At 29.3% G+C, this 20,333-nt stretch overlaps 1 pseudogene; it reads left to right on the forward strand.

Annotated features, from left to right (window-relative positions):
• Positions 1-14,524: 14,524 nt before the first annotated feature.
• On the forward strand, positions 14,525-17,726 carry LOC150037046 (zinc finger BED domain-containing protein RICESLEEPER 1-like; annotated as a pseudogene).
• The last annotated feature ends 2,607 nt before the right edge of the window (positions 17,727-20,333 follow it).

Here is a 20,333-nt window from a genome sequence, read left to right on the forward strand (position 1 = left end):
ATATAAGTTCATAATACCTTTTAAAAGACAAGATATAAGTTCATAATACCTTTTAAAACCTTTCTCTCGATATTGCTGCTGGTGGAGCATATTCAAGATACGAAAAGTAGAAAAAGTCTTCTCCAACATATCCTCATTGATAACTTTTTCTTCGCATAATGTTAACTTTGAAGGCGGAATTGTAATCACTTACTGATTTAAAGTCCTACAATCTCAAGTCCATCCAATCATGTCGAGCTCTTGGAAGAATGACTGTATTTTGATTATCATACCTTTCTTTCAAACTTTCCCATAAGATACAAAGATCTTTTGCTATAAGGTACTCAAATTTTAATCCGTCATGAAGATGATGACGAAGAAATATCATACTTTTATCTTTTCTTGACTTGATGTTGTATTTTCTTGTTTAATTGTTTTTCTAAGATCCATGGCATTTAAATGGATCTTAGCACCCATGAAAGTTGTTTCCACTTATATATAGAGTTGTGAACTCTAATTTTGTAAGATTTACCATATAAAAACTATATAAAAAAATTAATAGTAGAATTTTAATAAATACATACCAAACATATATTCTAAAAGAAATGTTACATGTTATATTCTATTTTGTTTATTAGGCATATAACCTATATAAAAAACATGATCTCCCTCTATGAATATGTAGACGATTAATAAAGAATTTACAAAAGAAATTCAACCATCATATGATTATAAATAAACTAAAATTTGACTAATTCAATTCTCAGATTAATTCTCAAGTAAAGATATTTCCTTTCAGTCAACTTAAATACTTCAATCTAGATAAAACCATCCTTCAAAAAAGTTCACTTACAATCAATTTTTATTTTAACAATATTAAATATAAATTAATCTAAATAGTAGACACATTATATACAAACATATTAATTGCAATATAAAATACATAGTACATATAAAATATATTGCAATATTTAGAATATGATGTAAAGAGATCAAATGCAATTCAACAATTTCAACATTATATGTTTATGAAATGGCTTAAATCTATCAAATAATTCATGAGGATAAGGAAATAAAATGAGGGCAGTTGAATTAAATATACCATACTCAAAATCTAAAATTAGATTAATTATAAACAATTAATTCATGCATATAGTAGGATCATAAATAAATAATAGATACTTATCATCACATGTAAAATAAAAATTAACATGTTGGTCATATAAAATCACATATAAGCTATATGTCGTTAACGTATAACACACGGAGTATATATTAGGTATATTATGCATATACGTTCATATATATGATACATATAGAAAGTCGTTGCTACAAATAATAAGTATAAAACAAATCCTACCTTTAGCTCAAAAAAAGGATAAAGTTTCGTGTTGATAACGTATTGTGAAACTAGAATATTATAAAAACAACCAGAACTAGAACAACATAAAAGAAATGGGGAGTAAAGAAGAGGGCTCTTTGATCCTCAAAATGTAAAAAGTGTGTTTCTAAAGGTCTACACACCTCTTATTTATAGTGTTTATAATGGAGTAGACACCAAGTTAAATGTGTTTAAAATAGAGGAGATTGAGAGTCCAAAAGCTATGTAAAGGAAGACTGAGTGAGTGGAAAGAATATAATTAAAATAATATGAAAATTTAATTAAATTCTCAATATTTACAACAATAATAAAATAATTTATTTATTATTCAGTTACAATAATGTCAAATGGCCCGAGTTTTAGCAACAATGAAGACTAACGTTTTGCTTATATTACATACTATTTACATCGTGCTTACTACTTTCTTTGTCCCTCTTGCTCACACACCTTTTCCCCTTTGCACTCATATTGACTTTTCCCCTCCATCCCTCCCTTGTGATTCTTCCTTCTTCCCTTCCTCTCTTGTTTGTACTTTTGGTCATCGTTCGATCACTAATGACCAACTTTGATGAATGCTCATGCGCTATTGATCGATTATTCATCACCCGCTCTGAGGAACCCTCAAGGTTGTCTCTATAGTCACCTTCCAACAGTTCATCACAAGCGCGAGGATTTGAAAGAAGAACGTGAGGAGTTTCTCTACTTCTAGTGCTTGAAGAGGAAAAAGAGAAACAAGAATTCAAAAATCTGAAGGAGGAGCATAAACAAGAGGGACTCCCAGTATGATCTAAGTGATATATTACGTACATGTAAAAGGAAAATACTCATCGTTTTCAAAATCTAAATCATTCGTTAACACAACATAAATTGGGTCATGTGCCCAAATATGCACATAATTAAGAGAAAAAAAGCTTTCCTTACAAAAATTGGTTAATGATCCAATAAAAAGGAAGACAATAAAAATCAATTATATTATCGATATAGAAAAATTAGACAAATCAAGGGTAAATTAGGGTGCGTTTGGGGCAAAAACTATCCTAAGACTATAATAATCATCTCTTGCTACAGTAAATACTATTTTGTAATCCCCAATTAGCTACAGTCAATACTATTTCAAAACCCCTATTTTCTACGATATTTAGTATTTGCTATAGCTTTTAGTATTTTACATTCATCATTTTTTTATTTTCGCAACAATATTTACTACTTTCTTAAACTAAAATAGTTTACACCTCAAACACATACTATTATAACCCAAACAAAAATAATCTACAGCCCAAACACAAATTATTATAACCTAATTATAATAATCTAAGACTACAATAACCAACTCTTTGCTCCAAACGTTCCCTTAACATTTGGAAACAAGGTAAAGTAGATAATTTTTTTCAAAATTGACATTTGGGTAAATAGGCTATGGCTATTGTTCTTGTAATCTCTTATTGATAATAGTTTACCTAAATCATGGTCAATTTTTTTAAAACAACAAAAATCAAGTTTAATTATGATTTTTTTATTACAATAAAAGGTGGAGGATTCCTATCACAAATTTCTTAGGGTATGTTTGGAGCGAGGACTATCCTAAGATTATAATAACTGTCTCTTGCTACAGTAGATAGTATTTTGTATTCCCCAATTAGCTACCGTCAACGCTATTTTAAAACTCTCATTTGCTACAGCTTTTACTATTTTACCTTCATCATTTTTTATTCATTGCTACAGTGATTACTATTTTCTTCTCAAACTAAAAGGAGGCATTTGGGGCAAGGAATTGGTTAATAGTCCTAAATTATTATAATTGGGTTATAATAGTTTGTGTTTGGGTTGTAGATTATTTTAGTTTGGAATATAATAGTATGTGTTTGAGATATAAACTATTTTAGTTTGAGGAGTAAATAGTAAACACTGTAATAAAGAAAAAAAAATGATGAATATAAAATAGTAAAGACTATAGCAAATAAAAGTTTTGAAATAGTGTTGATTGTAGCTAATTAGAGAATACAAAATAGTATTCACTGTAACAAAAGATAGTTATTATAATCTTAAGATAGTTCTTGCCCCAAACGCACCCAAATAGTTTACACCTCAAATACATATTATTATAATCCAAACTAAAATAACCTATACCTCAAACACAAATTATTATAACTCAACTATAATAATTTAAGACTATAATAATCAACTTATTGTCTCAAACATCTTCTTGTTGTTAAGATATATACTATAGGCCATACTCTATTTAGCCGTTCAATTTATGAATTATAACTTATAGTTCACATTTTTAATAAATAACATGGTAATTTAATGATTGTATCATATAATAAACTAATACGAGTAATTAATATATAGATGGAGAAAGATTAAAAAAAGAAAAGAAAAGAAAACCTAAACTATACTAGCTAGTGTCTTGGCTGGCAACAAATATGGATAGAGAATATTTTCCCCCATTTTTTTTCTTTCCAAAAGAATTTAAACATAATTTAGTTTAACGATAATTAATATGATATTTTTACTTAGAGATTTAAGATTAATAAACTAATTAAGATCTCAGGTACTATGGTTTTTAGGTGTTATTTCATTAATAAGTTTTGTCCTTTTCTAAAGAAAAAAATTCTAAAAACACTATCGAGTCACTGTTATTTTTTTACGAGATAACTTTTTTTTTTTAATTAATAACCTTGTTTTTATAATAACTAATTTCGTTCTTTCTTTAGAGTGCTTGTAAATAAGGTTCATTATATCTTAATTTTTAACAACAATATAAAGGGGGAAAAAACAGATACCAAAATTTGAAATAAACATAAACGTCCACTATTTAAGACGTACAAATAAAGAGTTGATTTTAGGTGTTCATATCTTAAAATTTGGCTGCTCTTTCTTTGTCTCTTGAATGTACAAATTTGATTGGACAGATTTGGTAGGTTGTCTAGCTAGAGGTACTCAATTTACCACTTAATGACAAACATTAAACTTCATTTTAATAGCATACCTTATTAAACATTGCTTTTTTTTTTTTTTTTTTTTTGTACATTTTAACATCAAATTTAATTTCATGACATAAGGCTTAATTTGGTCTCATATTCCAAGCTATAATTTTGAAAATATGAAACAGGGCTTTTCAAACATTTCAAATTCCACTTTATAACACCATTATTTGTACACAAATGGCCTACACAGCAAAGAATACCAAACTTTTGAAAAATGTAGTCAAATTATAGAGAGAAAAAGAGTACCTTAAAGGGAAACTTTACACAAAGCTGAATAAATCTTGATATTGACAACTGAAAACTTAAAACCCATTATTATTTGAAAAAGCAAAAAGGAAAATAGAGAAAAAAAAAAAAAAAAGCCCAACAATAAATATTTGACCACTCGTTAATTTGTTATGACCGTGGTGGAACAATATGGAAAATTTTGCTCTCCCATTTCGATGAAATTTTAAGAAAATTTTGTTTTTTTTTTTAATTAACTACGTTAGTTTGATAGTTATTTAATTTTATGATTATGTTTACATACAATTGTAGAGTTTCATACACTAATATCATTTCCGACGAAGGATGGAACTTTTTGAATGTGTTACTTTTTCAAATTTCCAACATTTCTCAATTTTCAAATTTATTTTCAATTCAAAAAATTGAATTTGAAAAAAATCACAAAAAAGAACTAATCTTAAACTTAATACTAGGAACCTTTTAAAATATAAAAAAAAAATTAAAAATATTTACACTTTATAGCAAAAAGTTTGTATTTATAAAAAATTTTCCTTCACACAATATACATCTAAATATCATCTTAATTTATAGAAATGACGATTAAAAAAAGTATAATTAAACCGCAAACAAAGTTTCATTAATTAACTATAACAAATTGCACATAATTTCCATAAAATGGAGAGGTAAATATTTCGAATATGGGTTATCATCACCATAATCCACCCTGTCCTTCCAAGAAAAAGAACAACAATCGTGTATATAGAAAGAGAGTAATGAAATAAATAAATTGATTATATACAATACCACTTGAGATTATCCGTATATGGTAAGAGTAGTTAAGCCCATTAACATAGAACTATTCCTTAATTAGGGGAATAATTAATATTAATTAAAAAAAATGAAATAGATGATGGATATGGTAAAAAGTAGAAGGGAATTAAAAAAGAATGCATGGCATGCACGCGTTAGTGTAAAGTGTATGAAAAAACAGAGAAAAAAAAAATAAAAAGGGTTTCTTTATTTCTTATCAATCTTTCGAATATCGAAGCCCAAAAAAAAGGAAATAATAATAATAATAATAATAGAGAGAGTGGGGGCTAAGAGAAGCATCTAATAATCCAGGGCAGCAGCTTGGATGTGGGTGTGGGTATCTGCAGCTTTGAGATGAGCATGCCATTCTCATCCAAATGCTTATAGACAAAAACACAAACAAACCCCTTTCTCTTTCTCTCTTCATCTCTTTTCTTTTTTTTCTTCTTTTTTTTTTTTTTAATTCGAATGTTGCTATCTTTGTCTTTTTTTCCTTCATACATTATTATTATTATTATTGTTCAATCAATCTTACTATGCAAACACTTTGTGTGATGGAAATTAGCCCACCACTACTTGTTCCTGGGTATGCTCATATGGTATCTTTGTCTTTGTCCTTGTGTGGATTTCTCCATTTCATGAGTAATTCCATTTTTTTTTTTTTTTTTTTTTAAAAAAAAAAAAATTTAAAGAACAAAGTTTTAGGTTCAAAATCACTTTTAGTCTCTCAAACTTTCATATAAGTCATAATTTAGTCTCTAAACTTTTGTTTGTAATGATTTTAGTCTCTATACTTTCTATTTTGTAGTAATTTAGTTCCTAGACTTTATTATGTAATGATCTAGTTCTTATACTTTAAAAATTGTTACAATTTAGATGTCTATTGTAGAAATTAATGTTAAGGTTTTAATGAGATTTCATGCATATATAAACGGTTAAACTAATTGGAGATTTAATATTTTCATAAAATTCGAAGTTTACATCATAAAGTATTAAAAATTGACATCTAATTTTGATGAATTTTTTTAGGTTAGGGATTAAATTGTTATGATTTCGAAGGTATAAGGATATAAATTGTTACATACTAATGTTTAGGGACTAAATTGTTACAGAATTGAAAGTATAGGGACTAAATTGTTACAAACTAAAGTTTAGGGATTAAGTGTTACTTTTAAGAAAGTTCAAGGACCAAAAGTATCTTTTAACCAATAAATTAATGTGTCAAAATATAATTAAAATATTGTTTTTCACAATAATTTTTAAGATCCCGTTTGGTAACCATTTTGTTTTTATTTTGAAAAAATTAAGCCTATTTTTTTCACATTTCTTATAATGATTTGCATATTTCTTTAAGTGCAATAGCTGAATTCTTAGCCAAATTTAAAAAACAAAAACAATTTTTTAAAAATTACTTTTTTTAGTTCTCAACATTTAGCTTGGTTTTTTAAATCATTGATGAAAAGTAAATAACAAAAAAAAAAATTTGAAAATAGAAGTAATATCTATTAGACCTAATTTTCAAAAATTAAAATAAAAAATAAAATGATTATCAAAGGAGACTAAATGCTTAAATTTCAACTGTTATTCTTCAATTTAAATCTGACAAAACATAGTTTAGCAAATGGGGAGAAATCCTCCTCACTCCAGCCATTCTCTATGTAAACGGAGTAGATCAATGTATAAGGAATTCATATTTTTCTCCAAATTGCACATAAGCATTAAAAAAAAAAAAAAAAAAAAAAAGCCAAAGAAAAGCGTAAAAAAAGTTCTAACCGAAAAAAATAAAAAATTCGGGATAGTTCATCACGAGAACCTTTGTCGATCTTAAAACACATCAGAAAGGTTGTCTATTCCGACACTACTTATATGATATGTTTTAGAGTTGGTTTAAACATAAATGAACAACAAACATCTATTACCTCGTTTGGTAATTATTTAGGTTATGTTGGATAATATTTTTTTTAAAGATTAAGTCTGTGGATACTACTTTCACTTTCAAATTTCTTCTTTTGTTATCTACTTTTCACTAATGATTTAAAAAACTAATCCAAATTTTGAGAACTAAAAAAAAAGTAGCTTTCAAAAAATTGTTTTTATTTTTTAAATTTGATTAAGAATTCAATAATTTTACTTAAGAAATATGCAAATCCTTGTAAGGAATGTGGATGAAATAGACTTAATTTTAAAAAACAAAAACAAAAAACTAAATCGATTACCGAACTGGACTTTAGTTTTTTGCTTTTGCTTTTTTAAAAATTAAGTCTATTTTCTCCGCATTTCCTACAATGATTTACATCTTTTTTTAGTATAATGGTTGAATTCTTAGCCAAAAACAAGTTTTTAAAAATTACTTTTTTTAGTTTTTAAAATTTGGCTTAGTTTTTTAAGTCATTAATAATAAGTAAATACAAATGAATAAATTTGAGGATAGAAATAGTATTTATAGGTTTAATTTTTAAAAACAAAAACAAAAAACCAAATGGTTACCGAATGAAGCCAAATATTATTTTAAATACAAAATCAAAAGTTTAGAAATCTACTTTATTAAACAAAGGTAGATTAAATAGATACAATTCTATAAGTTTAAGGCACATTTGGGCCAACGATCTAAAAGTAGAAATTTAAAAGCGAAAAGATTCATTTTCATCATCGTTATTATTCTATTTTTTCAAAATGCTTTGAATATATGTCTGGTATCATATTTTAAAATTGTGTTTCAATTTGAAAAATTATTCAAAATGTGTTTAGTATTATATTCATAAACTAGTACTAATTGTTTAGCAAATATTTAGTTTTTTTTTCTTTTTAAGGAACAAGAGACTCAAACTATAAATCTCTTGATCAATAAACACATCTATATGTCAGTTGAGTTATATTTGTTTTGAGTTAACTATATAATATATTAACCTATCTTATACTATAAATGCTTTGATTTAAAAAAAAAAAAAAAAAAAAAAAAAAAGAGAGATGGCATGAAATAGTATATTAATAAAAATTGTATATCCTTTTCTTTAATTTTATTTTAACAATACATGGTGGACTTAATAGATAAGATTTTTGAAAACATAATAGATTATTCCCTCTCTAGTTCCTTTCTAAGTTTTTTTTGTTGGGAGTTACCAATTCATTCTCATGCCCTACTATAGCTCTGTCTTCTAGCTTCCATAGCTCTTGCACACCGCCCCATTCCCATTCCTTCTTTTTACCAACAAACACCACCAACAAATCTAAACAAAACAAAATGACAAAAAATTAAATAAAAAATAAAAGAGTTGGTTCCATATGCGACCGAAAGTCCCACGTTAACTAGGTTAAAGGAAATATCAACAGGTATATATAAGTGATGGATAATATTTTCATTATACGAGGTCTTTTAGGTAAAATTAAAAGTAAAACCATGAAAATTTATCTTCAAAATATAAACAAGATCATTCCATTATAGAGACATGCAAACGCTCCCATGATAAAGTAATGAGAGGTAAGAGGAAAGGGTCACCATCATCTCCAAAGTTAAAAACTAAAAAGAAGAAAAAAGGAAGTTGCTTTTTGGGGACAAAGTGACAGAGCATCACCAAAACCTATTATTCCTCCAAACACACCCTTCCATGTGCTATTTAACAACATTCCCTTGTTTTTTCCTCCAAACCCTTTTTCACTTTCCCCACCCCCACTCTAAGATTTTATTTTTTTAACCCTTTTCTTCTTGTTTTTTTCCCCCTTCTCTGCCCATTCTCATTATTCCCCTTTTCTAAATTCATAATCATTTTCCATTATTATTATACCCCCTCTTCCCAATCATATGTGTATATATATATACTCATCACAAAGCCAAAAAAGCTCCAACTAGCTCCCATCTCTTATAAACCTTAATATCAATTTCAATTCTCTTGTGGGGTTTATCACTATTATATTATTTATCCATGAATGATCAAGAGGCTTCTGTTGTTGTTCATTCCTCCTCCTCCATTGCTTTACTTCAAGAAAGATTTAGACAACTTCAGAAAGTGAAGGCTATGAGAGAAGAAAGAGAGGTTGTGAAATTGCTCTCTCTTTCTCAATACTCTAAAAGTACACATAGCTGTTGCAGCTTCTTCTTCAATGATACAAATACTTGTGTGCTTCTTCAGCCTTCAATTACTCCATATCCTCAGAAGATCAAGAAGGTAGCACCAACAATGTTAACATTGCAGCTGCCTCAAACATCTCCATCTCTTTCCTTAACTTCTTCATCACATGATATTCAACCCAACAATATCCCAACTTTGATGGACTTATGGCCACTGCCTACTCATACTACTACTACTTCTTCTTGTGATAGTGCTATCTCATTCGTGACTAAACTAAATCATCACCATCATCATGATCGTGATCATGATTACTCTGACTCTGATATCGATGTCGATACTTCTCTTCACTTGTAAACATTAATCTCTTTCTTTCTCTCTCGATCGGCTCAATCGTACTAGGGTTGATTATTAATTCATATCTGTTATTAGTTTTGTGTTCTTGATCATATCTATCGTATTAAAATTTTACCCTTCTAACTCTTTATATATATTATTTATCTGTTACTTTATTGTTATTTTTAGTTAAATTATAATAAATACTCTTACACTTATATTTTTAAAATTTTCAATATTTACTTCAACTTATATAAATGTTTCAAAACTATAACTCCAAGAGTATTTACATAGGATAATATTATAATTATGTAAGATAGGGAAATGTCCATCCCTCCTTCCTTATTTGCTTTGCCCTAATCCTAGTTTGTCCGTATCTTGAGCGGGCACGGTACGAGCTAGATTTCATTACTAAGAAATGATGATTTGAGGGATGTGAGTAGGTATATACATGATATGATGTGTGGTGTTGATGAAACTCGATTTGGCATATATTTATGGAACTTAAAAAGAGAGACAGAGAAAAGGGATGAGTTTGGATATATATATGTAGTACGTAGTAGTTGGTAGCCATGTTTGAAACAACAACAACTCGAAGACAGAGAGATGATGTTGTGGGGAAGAGAATGTGGAAGTTAGGTAATTATTTTTGTTTGGTGTTTTGAGGGAATATTTATTTTTGTATATGTTTTGGTGTTTATGGGTTTTATTGAAAGACACGTGAAAAATGAAGATCATAATTTAGGCAGAAGAATGTCCCACCACACAAACACCAACCAAATCATCAAACACTTCAAAACCAATCATTATTTCTCTTTCACACTTGGATTTCTCCAAACAAAATTTAACTTACCCCATTTTTAAGGGCTGCCATTTCCTCTCTTTTTCTCTCTCTTTTTCTTCTTCCTTATTTTGTTCATATTTCTACCTAATATTTATGCCTAAACTAAACCCAACAAATACAATATTTGTTCATATTCTTTCCCCTTCCACTTCCATCCTTTCTTCATTATATCTTTCTTTTTTAATCTATCTAGTATATCTTCACATTTTAACAACTTTATAAATACTAGCTATAAAACACGTACAATACACGTAGGTAAAGATCTTTAGAACGTAAATCTTGTCGGTGAAATTTTAGTAACAAATTAATATAAATTTTATTAAATTTAAATACTAAATATCTTACATAAAAAAATAAAAATAATAAAATAGTTGATAACCAAATTTACATATATATATATATATATATATATATATTATTTTTATGTTAATTCACAACAAATATAAAAATGAGTTGCACGTGTTTGAGGATCTTTAGAATACTTGGAACATAAATTTTGAATCAATATACATTTGATCAACTAACTCAAGAATAATATCTTTGATAAATATTGGTTTTGTTGGCATGCATATATATATATATATATGATACTGATACCTTTGTTTTGGATCTTTTGAATCTATCAAATTTGATCTTTGATAATTTTCATGGGTAGTTCTCTTAACACAATGAATAACACATGTTAAATTCAAACAAATGAATAATTGGTAAAAGAATTTGGTTCAAACAAATAAACAAAATATCTAAGGTCCTGGTAAAATTAAAACTATATAAATGTAATAAAAAATTTAATTGAAACTAATAAAATCATAATAATATAAAATTTCAAGTACTAACAAAAATTACATGCTTAACATTTAAATTTTAAAATAACACAAATATGTAAATTTTTTTATGATTGAAAAGGAATACACTTTATATAATTTCCTACAAATTAAAAATTAAAAGTGTTGCCGCTCTTTGATTGAATTCAACTACTATATTTCTGAATCCAAGATAATTGTCATTGTTAATAACACTCCTTCAAGAACTTTATCCTTTACTTTCACATTTGTTCTTCTCTCCTTCAAACCCACTTCCATTTCTTATCTACCGATCAAATTGTTTTTTCCTTCTTGTAATTTATCTCACTCTTCTCCTTAAAAAAGGAATTTAAAAAAATAAAGAAATGAAACTAAATTTTCTATGAAATCAGAATTTAAATTTGAGAATAACCTAAATAGTTGTTCGTGTTAGAAATAAATCTAATAAGCAATATTGTATCATAATTTCAACTTCAAGATACTGTGTATATTTTATTTTTTTTCCCTCAAATATAACGGTTAATGGATAATAATAAATCAAAATTTAACGGTTAATGGATCATAATTTCAACTTCAAGATACTAGGTATATTTTATTTATTTTTTCCCTCAAATATAACGGTTAATGGATAATAATAAATCAAAATTTAAATATGAAGATAAAAATCATACATTTTTGTCAAAGAAAATAAGTTTATGGACTATCTAGGCTTCACTTTGACATGATCCAATATTTTCTTTTCGAATAACAATTCTTTCTATCATGACATTCTTAAAATGGAGATAAGGCCAAAGAAAAGAGGAAAACTTTATTTATTCTTTAGAAAATATTTAGTTATTATGTAAAGGGTTGTGTATTATTTTTAAGGGATGTGTCTGTTTGAATTATAGTTTTTATGTGAATGGATAGACCAAGATGATTCCATGTTAGATGAAAATGTATGATTATTATTTATTTAAAAAAATTTAGTTATATATGAAGTTAAAATTAAATTACTTATTCACGATGCAAAGTGATACAATTTTTTGTTTCCAATTATTGCATTTATCTGAAAAGTATAAAATTGGAAAAGAAAAGTTTAAAATATCAATAAAAATTCTAAAGAGTACAATTAAATTTTTTTAATTATAAAGAGGTGTGCATATGATGTATACTTAATTTCTTTTTCACTCTCTACTCACTCCACTCTTCATATTATTTTCCTCTCTCCTCCACTCATGTGATGCCTCTTTATAGGAGGTTAATTTGTTCAAAACAAACATCTTAAAAAAGAAAATAAAAGCACATATAATTATTATGAATGGTATAATAACCATTTAACAGAGAAAAAAAAATGGAAAACAAAATGGGGAGAGAAAGATTCCCCATGTAGCCCCTTTTAATGTAGTAGAGATAAAATATAATCTACTTCATTCAAACAATTAATATTAGAGTTAATACATATACACACACGCATAACTCTAATATTAGAAAAAAAAAATGAATTAAAAATATATATTGTCATCTATAAATAAGTTTCCAAATACATTTAAACATTTGACAAGAAATATGTAGGAACTACTTGGATTACACATATCTTTGTATAGTCTAATCAATTGTTCAATAAAAAGATTGTCATGTAGTCATTTTTTTTAAAAAAATGATTTTTTTTTTTAAAGGAGAAATAAACATGAGATTAGACACTGCAGCTGTACCTAACCATTGCTCTTGAGGTCAAAGTATTTATTTGGTATTTAGAGTTTATTTGCACCTAATCATTGCTCTTGAGATTTAATATTTATTTGGTATTTGAAGTTTCAAAAAAAAAAAAAATTAGCCCCTAAACATTAAAAATAGTTTCAAATGATGTGAACCTTTGTTTTTTAGTTAGGATTGTTCACTGGCATGGCTCTAACACCAATAGTTAGGGACAAAAACCAAACGCTCCTATATATATCAATAATAGTATGATGTCATCTAGTTTAAGAATAAATCCTCATGACTTTTTTCTATTTTTAATTTCATCTAAAAAGATTTTATACCAATGAAAATATAGTTTACTACAAGAAAAAATGACTCTCCCAATGCCTAAAACAACCATCGAAAGATACATCGTTAGGAGAGAGGATCTCTCCGCCTACGTAAAGGCAGCGTCAGGAGTGCTCAATAACTTCTGACGTCGCAAGTGACGCGTCGACAGTTGGTAAGAACTCTCAACGTGTCAAAAGCAGGCGTCGGGAGATCGGAACGGAAAACGATTCTCCATGAGGAACTCCCGATGCCTCCCATGCCCGTTGGGAGATATGAAAGAACTCCCAACGAATTATTTTATTCGTCGGGAGTTGGATAGGAACTCTTAATAGTTATAGTAGTCCGTCGGAAGTCGTTTATAAAACCCCCAAATCGTTTCAGATCCGCTAATTTCTTCCCTTCTTCTAACCCTAGCACACATCGAAGGCAGACGCGAAAATCCCAAATCGAAGGTTCTTCGTCCGTTAGCTACTCATCGTTCATCGTCTGTCAACTGTTCTATCGTTCGTCATCCGTCTATCGTCCATCGTCCGTCAGTTGCTCCGTCGTCCGTCATATGTCTCTCTTGGTGAGTTAACCTTCAAGTCTACACTTTTAAATTGAAGGAATCGTCTGTCTCTCTTAGGTAGGTTGTAATTATTTTATGTTAGGTAAGAAGAATTGATTAATTTTATGTTAGCTTTTAGAAAGAAGAATCGACCATAATCTATTCATAATCTTATTTGTTCTTATTTGTTCCATTTCATTTCTTATTTGTTCATAGCCTATTTATAATTGACCATAGTCTATTTATAATGTTAGCTCTTATTTTTTCCATTTCCATTGTCTATTTATAATCTTCAAGTAATTTGTAAGATGGGATACACGAAACAATGTATTTTTAGATAATTGAAAACAAAGTATTTTAAGTTCGATTCAATTACCAAAAAATGAAACAAAAAACATGAACTTGCTCTTTGTCAGCTACTCAAGAAGTTCATGATAGGGAGGTGTGGGAACTAAAAGCCAATGTTAAATAGTCTCAATTAAAGATTAAGGAACTTGAAAACGTTCAAAAACAAGTAAGAGAGGATCATGCAAGACATATGGAAGAAATGGTGATTGAAGATATGATACAATCCCAAAGAGAAGGACAATCGAATTAGGTATGATTACTTCATTATCTAATTGGCTAATATGTTGCTATTAGAAGCGAGCATGGTAGACCGATAAACCGACACGACCGACCTAAATTGGCTGAAATAGGGTCGACCGATCGAAAATCCAAACAAATCGGGCGGGGGTCGGTTTCAAAGTTACCCGTTGAATTAGATTTCGATCGAGCACACAAGGGGTCGGGTTGAGACCCGACCCGATCGACATTTAAAAAATAGATTAAAATATTAGATAATTGAATAATAAGTCGTCCGCAACGCACACCTTCTCTTCTTTCGTGAGTTCCGTTCGCACGTCACAAGCAGATTGTTAGGGTTTTTTTTAGCCTCTTCTTCCGGCCTTCTTCTTCTTCCTTCTTCCGTTCCTCTTCCTTGCTTGCTAATAATCCTTCTCCTTCATTTGCAAATTGTAGAGGGTTCAATTTTCAGAGGCAACCGTACGTCGCTGCTCGTCTTCGCAGTCCCTTTCGCAGTCCGATTTTCAGAGGAAACCGTACGCCGCTGCTCGTCTTCTTCAGTTCTTCGTAGCCGTTCTTAGTCACGGTCGTGCCGTTCCTTCCTTTCTTTCACACCGTCTTTGTGCTCGTCTTCGTGCAACTGCAAAGACCTTCCTTTCTATTTTTAGCCTCAGGTCCGATTTTCAGCCACTCTTTGTATTTTGTAATGTATTCTAAATGGAAATTAGTTTGAAAACAATGGAAATTATGGATTGACTTTGATTTATGGATGTGTGGTTAGTGATTGACATAACAATCTTACTGAATACTGAGTTTATGTAAAGCTGAAATGCTTTGAATTTTTGTGAATTGTGTGATACTGACGAGCGACGACGTCTGTCATATTGTGGTTCAGCTACATGGGTTCAACGGATATGGAGTTTGATGGAAGTGCAACTAATGCTTCAAAAAATGAACGAGATGCAGAAGAAATGGATGCCAATACAAATATCATTGATGTTGATTCAGCAAATGGGACATCAGATGTTCCAAATTCATTGAAAAGAAAGAAGGCGGTGAAAAATCCATGGTTTGGGATCATTTTGAGAAGCTAAAAGATGATCCTAAAGACCCTCATGCTCAATGTAAGTACTGTGGAGTTATCTATGCATGTCATTCCAAACGTAATGGTACTGGGACTATGAAGAATCATTTGAAAAATTGTAAAAAATACCCTTACCAGAAAAAAAGAGATCCAACCCAAATGACATTATCTTTCAAAACTAAAGCCAAAGACAATGTTGGGGATAATACGTCACAACTTGTATGTGAGTCATATAGTTTAGAGAGTTTTCGGGAACCGTTGGTTGAAATGGTAATTGCTGACGAATTGCCATTCAAGTTTGTGGAGGGTAAAGGATTTAAGAAATTTGTCGATAGATTAACATGTGCAAGTCAACCTAGATTTGTTGTTCCGTCTCGGTTTACTGTGGCTAAAGATGTGCTTAAGTTGTATGTTAATGAGAAAAAAGTGTTTGAAAGACATGTTTGTGAATAGGAAGTATAGAGTTTCTCTTACTACGGATTGTTGGACATCGGGACAAAATATAAATTACATGGTACTAACTGCCCATTTCATAGATTCTGATTAAAGATTACATAAAAGAATACTTAGTTTTTGTCCAATTGAGAATCATAAAGGCGATACTATTGGTAAAACCATCGAAAAGAATTTGAAGGATTGAAGCATTGAAAGGGTAATGACTTTGACTGTTGATAATGCAAGCTCGAATGATATTGTCATTGCTTATCTTTTAAAAAGATTCAATAAGGGATTATTATTTGGTGGAGAATTTCTGCATATTCGTTGTTGTGTTCATATATTAAATCTCATAGTATGTGATGCTTTTAAGGAACATAATGATTGCATTGAAAGGATTCGATATGTTGTACGGTTTATAAGATCCTCCTACATGTTTTTTGAAATTTAAAAAGTGCATTGAAATTGAAAAAATTTATTGTAAGAGTTATGTGTGTCTTGATATTCCCACTAGATTGAACTCTACATATTTGATACTTGAGGCAGCTGTAAAGTTTGAAAAGGCATTTGATAGATTAGAAGATGAAGATGCTTCTTATAAACACAATTTGTCACCAAATAAGGAAGATTGGACAAATGCTAAGATGTTAATTAGGTTTTTAAAGGTGTTTTATGATGTGACATTGAAAATTTCAGGGTCTTTGTACACCACTTCGAATATGGTTTTTCATCAGATTACGTTTAGAATTGTATACGTTTGAATGCTGGTAGTGCAAATGCAATGCTAGTTGTAATGGCCAATAGCATGAAGGCCAAATTTGAGAAGTATTGGGGGAACAATGAAAAAATTAATATGTTGTTGTATGTTGCTATTGTGCTAGATCCTCGAAAAAAGCTAAGGTTTGTATCTTTTTGTCTAAAAATTTTTTTGGGCCAGAGGTTGCCAAATTTATAGGAAATGTAGTGGAACAATGTTATAGACGTCTCTTTCATGAGTACAGTATTACTCATACTCAGAGTGGGAGTGGGAGTGGTAGTACTGCTACTAATACACCATTGTCCCAGCTTCGGAGACCATGATTGATTGTGATCCAACTGAAAAGGTGGGTGAAGACTTTGTCTATGATACGATTGATCTTGATTTTGAAGGCGATGAGACTACACCTTTCGAACATGGGTCAGAGATTGATATTTATTTGTTGGAAGCGAATGTTAAGAATGAAGGTGATTTTGACATACTTCAATGGTGGAAGACGAACAGTCATCGGTTTGAGGTTCTTAGTCATATGGCTAGAGATATTTTGGCAATTCCAGTATCTACTCTAGCGTCTGAGTCGGCTTTTAGTACAAGAGGACGGGTTGTTGATTCATCACGTTGTTCATTGGCTCCAAAAACAGTGGAGGCTCTCATTTGTACTCAAAATTGGCTAAATTCTGGTCCAATAGATCTTGAAGTTCAGCATGACATGGAAGAAGCTTCATTATTTGAAGAAGGTATTTATTCATCATTTGTATTTTGTAGTTATAACTTGTTAGATTTTAATGAGGTTGTCTTTCTCTTCTTAATCTTAGTTATATAGGATTCAGAGCGGTTATGGACAATGAAAAAGACATTCAAGACCTTCCAGATTTTGCAAAGTTGTCCGTAAACGATTAAGCATTTATCATTTGATTTTATTGTAATTGGGTTATATTTTACAATTGACTTTATGTTTTATTGTAATTGGGTTGTATTTGACAATTGACTTTATATTGTAATTTCTAGTTTGATTGTATTGTATGTGAGTGTGACCATGTGTCATGTGACATTTCTATTTGTGACGTACACTCTCGACTCTCATACTAGCTTTGTTTTCAATTATATATGTAATATGTATTAAATGTTCTTTAAGCAATTAAGCGAATCAAGACACAATCCCAAACAATGTACATGTTAATTGTTAAATATTAAGGGTTGTCAAATCAAATCATATCAACAATATCTTATTTTTAATACCTCTAGGCTAGCTCTATTCCATAAGTATTAAAATAATAAAATGTGAAATAGTATCTTGAATTTTGACTCACAATCACAAATTAAAAGAGAAAAACTAAACATGATTGATAAGGAAGTTAATAAATAATTGGTTTTTTTTATTATTAAAAATTACTATTTATAACGACTTCTACCATAGCCAAAAAAATTTATAACAATTTATAATTTATAATTACAATTTTTCTTAGAATTTTAATAAATAAATATAATTTCTTTTAAAGGAAGAAAAAAGACAAAAAAAAAAAAAGTATAACTCTAACCCGACAAAACCGACCGACCGACTGACCGGTCGGCCGGTTGTGTTTTCGTTCATTTGTCGGGCAAGACCTGTTTGGATATATTCCAAACTGATCCTGGTTGGTTCGGGGTCGGTCTGGTCGAAAAAACGATTCCGACCAACCGATGATCACCCCTAGTTGCTATCATGCAATTATAGTAGAAAAATAGTTATATTTTACTATTAATTTTATGATAATGAATTGTTGACTATCTTGCAGTTATGGTAGCCAAATAACTGGATTTTAATGTGTTTTAGAGAGTTTTGTGTGTTTGTGGAGTCTTTATATATGTTTGTAGAGGTTTATGAAGTTTGAATATTGTGTGGGATGGGTTGAGATTAATATCTTTCTTTTGGAATTCAACTTGTGGTTTTTGTGTGTTTGTGGAGATTTAAAGTTGAGAACATGTAGCCTTGAAAGTGTATTGATTTTCTTTGTTTTGTAGAACTGTAGGATTGTAGGATTTTCTTTGTTTTGTAGGACTGTAAGATTTACCTTATGGTTTTTGTTTGTTTTGTAGTTGTTTGGGGATGATGTTGGAAATATTGTTGGAGACACTATATTGAAAATGTTGTTGAGAGTTCTTTCTTCTATGTATTTGTCAAGACATATTTTTTTATAGATCATTTTGCCAAATTTTCTTTCTTTTGTGTAATAAAGATTACTATCGACTTTGTTTGTTTGTTTGTTTTATTCCTTATGTGAATAGTTTTTATTTGCTTAATAATATTATACATTTTAAGTTATTCATATCAAATTAAAAAAAATAAAAATTAAAAAAAATGACTATCTCCCAATACAAAATGTTGGGAGTTCTTAGATCTCCCAATGGCCAGGAAGCTGTCGAGAGTTCAAATTCAGAAACTCAATTTTTGAATTGAACTCCCGATGCAATATATCAAAAGTCAGTAGATATACTAACTCCCGACGGTATATATTGTTGCATTGGGAGATGTTTTCCCAACGGCTATATCTCAACCAAACTTCTGACACCTGGTTTGTCATCCGGAGTGGATCTCCCGTTTTTGCTGAGACGGAAATAAAGATATCAAATCCCTACCAAGATAATTGGAAGTTCCAACCAATAAAAACCCTAATGAACCTAAAAAAAAAAAGATAAAAGCCCAGAAATTGCTGGTTTTTCGAGATCCCCTTATAAATTCTATCCATATACGTTCTGATCGCCAATTCATACTAGATCTCGTTGCATTTTATTGGAATTGATAGAATAACAAAAATCTATTTTACTTTTTTTGTTTCCGAAGTAACTCTAATCAACTAGCACTATTTTGATGTGATGTTATTATTTTAGATCTAAGTAATTCGACATGTTTTTACCATTTTCTGATGATTTTAAGCATCGGGAAATTAGTGTTTTCTTGTAGTGGTTGTTCATCTCATTCACTATCAATAAATCTTCCTTTTATCCAACCAATATATGAGACTTTGATCGCAACACCAACATTAAATTAAAGTTGTTTAATCTTGAATAAACACAATCTTAATTTTTTTATTCAAGGAAAAAAAAGACTTTAAGAGAAACATATGTTTTGTTTACGATTGTTGTAGCTTTTAAAATAATTGTTGGTAGTTGTGCTTATAAAAAAATCAGTCGTAGAAGTACAAGAGTGTTTGGTTACTTTAATTTTAAATTAGAAAAAATTAATTAAGATGTTTAGTAAATTAATACTAAATTAGTGTAATATAGTTATATATTATTTGAAAATATATATGATTTGAATTGCAACCATAACTAAAAGAAATTATGAAATAATTGTTTTAAAAAAAATTGTTATAAGAATTTGAACCAATTAAAATATGGAATAAATGTGAGAAAATAAATTAATGAAATGAAAACTCAAGATGGGTAAGGGAAGATACCAAGTTTTTAAGAAAGCTAAAATCGTCTAAAAGTTTTATCAAATAACTTTTGCACGTTAGAATAATTTTA

Source organism: Benincasa hispida, chromosome 3, assembly GCF_027475165.1.
Source record: "Benincasa hispida cultivar pf3 chromosome 3, pf3_genome.v1.1, whole genome shotgun sequence".
Taxonomy (NCBI): domain Eukaryota; kingdom Viridiplantae; phylum Streptophyta; class Magnoliopsida; order Cucurbitales; family Cucurbitaceae; genus Benincasa; species Benincasa hispida.